Below are 7,517 nucleotides of genomic sequence, written 5' to 3'. Positions count from 1 at the left end.
CACTCCCATATAGTATACCTAATGTCCTATACAGCAGAAATCATGGTGTCAGTCTCCCTTAATCATCTTGTCCACTTTATCATTATTTACATCCAAGGAATAGTTAAAGCTGATTCCAGATCATGCATTGCCGCATAGCCCCAAGAAACTCTTCAATTTTAGTGCACTGAGTTCCTGCAAGACTCCAGGGCAAGTGAGTAGTCATCTCAAAGCAAGAGTGACAGTTCATCTTTTAGAAGTGAGAGGACGTCAAGACAAAGTTTTAAAAAACTTCTTTCCTCCTAAACTCATCAAACCCCTTGTCCATCTTCATAGCCTTAGCTGACAAAATCTGGAGTCCTCTCAGTTTCCTGATGCGAGGATTCCATTTCCAGATGGAAAGTCAGGAAGAGTTTCCAGGCTTTTCTTTGCCGTGGCCCATGAACTCCAGTCCTTCAATAGGAATCTGTCTCTCCTTTATTGCTTTCTGGACTCACTGCTGGTGGCATTTGAAGAGGGTGGCGCAGGAGTCCTAGGATCCGCCCCCTTTGAGGAACTTCTCTGCAAACCAGCCAATAAAGCACTGGTTGTACTTCAGGCTTCATGTTGGTGCAAGCATCTCCACTGCTGTGCACCATGGTGGCCATAGTGTCTGAGACGCCCATCCCATGCTTTTGAAAAGTTAGGTGTGGCCATGGGATTGACTTTGTCCATTGAGATAGTAGACATCTTAAGGTCTGGTGTGTGATTAGGCAGCTTTAACCTTTCTCTTTCCACTTGCCTTGAGTGATAATACACTACAAACTGACCATTTTGTTCAGCTGTCAAAGGCAGATCAGAGTCTCCAGGTGACGGTATTAGAGCTGGGTTATCTAGTAACCCGATGTAGCTGTTCATCTCCCCAGTTGGAGATGCCATCTTAGGTGGTGGATCCTAGGCTGGTTGTGTGATGGGTTCTTACTTTTCCTGAACAACCCTCCTCAAAGGTTGTTCAGAATACTGAAAAGCCTAATTCAATTTTCTTTATGAGCAACATTGAATTTTAGGCATTTTATTAACTTGTTTTGTAAAATACATCAGTATTGCGACTGTAGACATTTTCCTATGCCTCATAATTCACATTTAAGCTAATTTTCTACTTCAAATCTCAAACTGCTTAACATCTGAATAAAGATCTTTGTAGGTTACTAATTACAATTACTTCTTGTGCATGAATTATTGTTGCTGGTAACTTTAAATTTTAACCTCAGGGAATATAATAAGTAGCTGTTTAGAAAGTATAAGAAAGAACCCATAGTACGAAATGATTTTAGGAATGACTCCTACATACAAGTGCTAGTGAGTCTTCACAGATTCTGTGAACTTTTAGGACTGATTTTCATACCTGATGCCTTAATAAATAAGCAAGATTTTATGACTTATTTCCTTGACATTGATAACAGAATAGTTTCCCAAACTTGGATAAAAGAATAAATTTGTGATTATTTTTATCTAGACAAAAGTTGCCCAAAATCTCTTCCTTATCACTTTAGCATTTTTGCCTTCTCCCATTAAATGAATGCTCAGAGTCCTCTGAAATAAGGCAGTTCCTCCATTGGCCTGTGGGATCTTTCCATGATATATAGACAGTGTTTATACAAGTGAAGACTTTATGTGTACTAACTTACTACTTCACATAATGCTTTGATAAGACAGAAATATTTATTTTCTCATTTTATACATTAGGCACATGGAGATTAAGTAGCTTGTCCAATTTCACGAAGCTTGTCAAGAGATCAAAGTTTTTACTGAAGTCCAGGTGTGGTAGAGTCAATAGTCTTAGTTTTCATGAGTGTTGTGTGACTTAAATGGCACTGAAATGTTTTTGTTCATCCAAGTTGATTCCTAGAATTGCTTATGCACCATGGTAGCTGAAATTTTACTATTGGAAGTAAATTTATTAAGGCCAATCATTGTCCTCAATATAAACTCTTTGCTTTTAGAAATTGAGTTCCACTAAAAAGAGTCACACACTGAACTCCTAATGAGTATTAAGGTATTACCTCCTACTGTTATGGATTAATACCTGGAAGCTTAGAGGCACAGTGAATTCCTAGGTTTCTAAAAGTCGGGAATTCAACCAAAATGGGATAATATCTGTGTTCCTTTTCTTGCCCTTGTAACAAAGTGCCTCACTGGAGAGACTGAAAGGAGAAAGTGACCATGAAGAATTTTGCTGACCGTTTCAGAGAACACTGTCCATTATGGCAGGGAAGGTCATGTGGCTGGTAGCTAGCAAGAACATGAGGATGATTTTTCACATCTTGGTGGATCTGTTAGCAGAGAGAGGACTGGAAACAGGGCCAGGCTATAATCCTTAAGGCCCACCCCTGTGGTCAATGTATGCCAGCTCGGCCATAGCTCCCCAAAATTCTAGTCTCCCTAGCCGGTGCCAGCAGCTGGGGGCCAAGTATTTAAACACATAAGAACATTTCACTTTCAAATAGTAGTTTTATCAGAGAATGGGAGTGTGGGTGAATGGGTACTTAAGACAACCTAAATTGTGTGACCATTATTTCACAACATGTTCTATGTTAAAAGAATCCTTATCACACAGAGAACCATACTATGTATACAGTAGTCTTCTCATTGTCAAAAACAGTAAAACAGAGCAAATATAATAATATACTATGAGGAAAGTTATGAGAATGCAGTGTCTCAAAATATTGTGCTATGTTTATAGCATCTTGTACTATCTGCAGTTGATACAAAGAATTGAAACCCCAGAAAGGAAAATCTTGGAATGAGGGGGGGCTAGCAGTGTTTATTATAAATAAAAGGATTCAAGGAACATGTTTAGATTTTTGATATTTGACTGACTGATGGTGATGAATTTGGCAGACATAATCCAGTAGCAGCAAGGGAGAGAAAAGCAAAATGAGGCAGGGCGGTTGGAGTAGAGACCACAAATGTTTTTCTACTCTGATGCGTTCTCCTTTACAGGTATCTGTAGACAGCCAGTGCCTGCTTGGAATAGATCTGAAAGGGCGATTATAGAAAAATCAGCATATTGGAAAGTCTGATAGAAAAAGAATTAATTCCATGTCTACACGGCTCAAAGCTCACTTCAGAAAAGATACATTGTCTAAGATGTGGAAATTTTTAATCTGGCTAAATGCGTTGTTTAGACTTTACCACAGACTGAAGTCTACATGTGCTAATTTGAATTGAATTAGCTGGTGTTACCTGTTCCTTTGATACTGTGAGGATGGGCAAATACACTGATTTTCTGGGGTATTTCCCAGCTGCTTGAACTTTATAACTATTACACATAGGGAACTCTTACCACTGAATCTCAGTTTAGTGCAAAATTGGTAGTTGATGGAATACTCAGTTCTTTACATGCACAGTGATAACTCATTTCTCTGTTGTTGGGTTTTTTCCACTCTTGACTCTGTGACTATCTTTAGTATCTGGCTTCTGAGAGCATTAAAGAAATGAGGCAGCATATAAGAATGTATTAAATGGTTTTCTTTGTGAGACCCTGGACAGAGATTGTGAAAGGAATTATAGACCTTCTGAGGATTTCTCTGTCAGGAGGCTTTTCATAAATGCACACTGCTTACAATGGCAGGTATCTGAGGAAGCAAGCCAGAGGATAATTAAAGTTAATTGATATATTATTAACCGCATTGTAACATTCATATATAGCGCAAAAAGGATGGTGGTTTGTCAGATTCCACTTCTATGTAACAAAACTGAAAACAAATGAAGATTTAAGAAATATATTAAAGGAATATTTTCATTGACCTTGGCTTGAGTATGCAAATCTCTCCCCCAAGCAACACAGTAAGGTATAAAAGATTTTTCACTTAATATGCACTTTAAAGTGTGCAAAGTTACTTAAAATGGTGGCTTCTGACTACGAAAGAAGTCATTAAATTAAAATATATTTGAGTTTGTTAATAAATTCATCCACATTAAGGCTCAAATGTAGTTTCTTCTCTATATTAGTAACTTGACCTCTGATGACTGTAAATTATATTCAGTTTTTTCTTTTATTCTTCTATCACCTCAGTATGCACATGAATAAAAGTCCGGCTCAAATAATCCCAGTAAGTCTGTGCTGAAAGAGTTAACTACAGAAATCAAGAGGCAGCTGAATCTTAGTGATTAAAAACAAAAACTAGAGAACAACAGCAAACAATAGCTGCTAACATTTGCTGAAATTGTTTCCCAGCCATATATTATTTATGTTCTTCCTACTGTGTTAAAAATGCAACTTGAAACTGGTTTGTACAAAATTGTCATTAAATTTTGGGTTCGTAGATATAATCTTTTCCTTTTGCAAAAATTAACCACAGATTATTTATATACACATATATGTGGAAAGTATGAACAAATGACCTCAATATAGTGATTGTGGAACTTTTAATGAAGGACTATTTATAAAGGTATGTTTCAGACTGAGAGCAAACAGTCCTAGTCCTGAAAAGTTGACAGGCACTTAGTGATACCAAGAAAATGTAGGCTGCAGTGTACAAAGGGACCATTTAAAGGAACCTGTGGCTTTACGTAGGGACAGTCTACCTCACAGGCCACTTGGGAGAACCCTGATTGGTACACAGCATCCCAACTGTGCTGCCCTTGCCTTCCTTTCTCTGGCTTCCTGCTCTCCCATTGACAGCCCAGTTGTGAGCTGCAGTTCAGAGAGCAGGCCCATGGGGTCCATGTTGGCACTATGCATGAGTTTGAATGTAGGGTGCCCTTTAAAGGGCAGAAGAAAACAGTGATCAGAACCAGAAGCTTTGTTTTGCCGAGTCCTCTAGTTTGGCTTTTTTCCAGATTTGATAGTCCCAGATGTTACCAATGCTCTTGTCCACTCTTCCTTTTTCAGAAGCAAATCACTTCTGTAACATGAACCTGGGTCACTCTAAAATTCCTAGCCAGCTGCCCACTCTGTATCCTTCATTTAACAACTGCATCCAGAAACAAGACCCAGATCAATGAATACCTTACTGCATGCATCAGAGGAGAAAATTTCAAGAGAAAGGGGGTTCAGCCTTCCCTTCCCTATGTAGTGAAAATATTTGTAATATGAGTTCTATCTATAGAACTTTATCCAATTCAAATCCCCAGAATTTTCCAAATTGGCTTAGAAGCCTTAGGCATTTCAAAGCTACCACTGCGTCCTAAATCTTTGACCAAAAATAGACTCCTACTACAAACACCACGGCTGCAGACATCAGCAACTTGTAGGAAGTTAAAATCGACACTGCCAGGGAGCAAAATTGCCCACTGGTCACCAGCTGATGGACTCACACCCCCAGCTCCCTCTTCCAGAATCAATCAAGCACAGGATGATTATGTCTGCTGATGTGTTCCATCTCCCAAGGAACTCTTTACGTCTTCTTAGAAAGTTTTTGCTGCTCTATCTGTAGGAAGTGCTTCTGAGAGGGCCTAGCTAATTGCTTGCCAGCTATATGAGTCAGCCAGAGAGCAATGATTGTCCTGAAATCAGAACAAGCCATCAACGTTGATAAATTGGCTATGGACTCACCCCACACCGCCTGCAGGAACTCATAAGGGCCATAGTCCATCATAGTATAGTCTCCTTAGATAAGGAGCCGGCTCCACACAGGGGAAATGAGTGTCAAAATGTAAGCCAGTGACTCCAAGCTTTATATTGTTGTCCTTGGTTTTCAAAGATGACATCTTCAATGCTGATTGTACTGTGCATGTAGAGGTAGCCTGGATCCTGATGTACTTCAAGTTCAATCCACACTGTGTACTCTTAAGGCTTCCCTTCAGCTTACAGCTTCCACAGCTACTTATAGAACTATCAAATTTCTATTTCCCTTCTCCACCAAATGAGCTATGTATGCACTTACAAAATCCTTCTCAGTGATGACATTGGCTTTATTCATGAATGTTGGTAGCAGGTCCTGTTGACTCATGATGGTTGAGTAGGTCCACAAATAAGCTGCAAGGTGTTAGGAGAAATTCTGCTTGCTGTAATTAGCACTATTTTATTTAGGGGTACCATATTTCTAGTCAATGCTGACTAGTTAATTGGCAAGCATGCCACTCTAAACTTACTTTCTAAAGGCTCCCACTGTAAATAAATAAAATCTGCAACTTATAACAAGACAAAATTCATACCTTGTGTCTGCCGACTCACAACTTCTCCCATCCTTCCTGCAACTATTCCCTGCTGCCCTGGCCCATAGTGATCAGCTTGATCACTCTGGTGTCTTGAAGGCCTCCCCCAGTCCATTCTCCCTCTGCTAATCTCTGAAGTGCTGTTCGTTCTCTTCTCATCTGTATTTGTTTTCTACCCCCAGATAACTCCTGACCACCTAAAAAACTGAAATAAGATTTCAATTTTTTTATTGCTCACCTATCACTTTTACTTTGAACTCCCAAAAGCCCTAGTCCCAACACAATTCCTTAAAAAAATTAGTTCTTGTCTGATTGAATTGCCATGGGTCTTGTCCTTAACACCACTATTGCTGTAAGTTCACATGTGCAAGCTCCCAGTGGCCTGAAAACTTCCGCTTCCCTATGTTCATAGACCAACCCTGGCTCTTACACTCTTTCTGTCCCTTCCACAATGGTCTCTGAGCTGTGGATGCACCCATAGATTTAATATAGGAGTCCTATCTAGGGACACACAGTCTGCAGTCTCTTATTCTCTAAACGTAGTTGTACCCTTCTATGAAGAGTAAATGATACTGGGCACATGAATATTGAGATGATGGGAACATAGAAAACATTGAAGAAAGCTCAAAAGGGGTTGTATTGCTTAATTTTAGGTGTTGACCATATTAAGAAATATTCAGTGTTCTGTGAAAACATTATTTTTGGTCCCTTCAGTATATGTTTTTAGAAAATTCTAGTATTTGAATCAGTGGCTTAAGAAAGACAATCCACCTTCATCCATTCTGGGTAGCCACCACCCAAGCTGAGAGCCCAGAGGGAACAAGAAAGGCACGCAAAGGTAAGTGATCCTCTCCTTTGGAGCCGGGTCACCTGCTTTCTCCTGCCCATGGCCATTAGGACTCCAGGTTCTCCAGGTGTTGGATGCCGGAACTTGCCCCAGCTCTTCATGTTCTCACACATTTGAGAGTAACACCACTAGCCCCCTGCTTCTCAGGCATTCTGACTTGAACTGAACCATATTACCCACCTTGCTGATTCTCTAGCTTATAAATTGTCTATCATGGGATTTTTCAGCATCCGATTGCTAGAACACGTTTCTACATAAATCCCTTCCCCTACTGTTTCTGTCTGTATTCAGAATTTCTACTACATTAGAGAGGGTTCTTAGATGTTCTCAGGTTTGAGAATGCTAACATATTGACTGTATTGATTTCCCCTTCAGCATATACATATATTTATTTTGATATAAATTAAAATCATATACTAAAATTGTCCAAATGATGAAACCAAGTAGGAAAAAATTCTGACTACAGTGTGACTATGGACATTTATTTTTTAAAGATCTGGGGCTGGAGAGATGGCTCATCAGTTAAGAGCACTGACTGCTCTTGCAGAGG

General features: G+C 39.5%; 1 pseudogene; it reads right to left on the bottom strand.

The window, feature by feature from the left end:
• Positions 1-382: 382 nt before the first annotated feature.
• Positions 383-626, bottom strand: LOC103745259 (annotated as a pseudogene).
• Positions 627-7,517: the final 6,891 nt, after the last annotated feature.

The sequence above is a fragment of the Nannospalax galili genome, unplaced genomic scaffold (assembly GCF_000622305.1).
Source record: "Nannospalax galili isolate Female #2095 unplaced genomic scaffold, S.galili_v1.0 scaffold461, whole genome shotgun sequence".
Taxonomy (NCBI): Eukaryota; Metazoa; Chordata; class Mammalia; order Rodentia; family Spalacidae; genus Nannospalax; species Nannospalax galili.
Note: the sequence above shows the minus strand (reverse complement) of the source record. Positions and strands in the feature narration are given on the sequence as shown.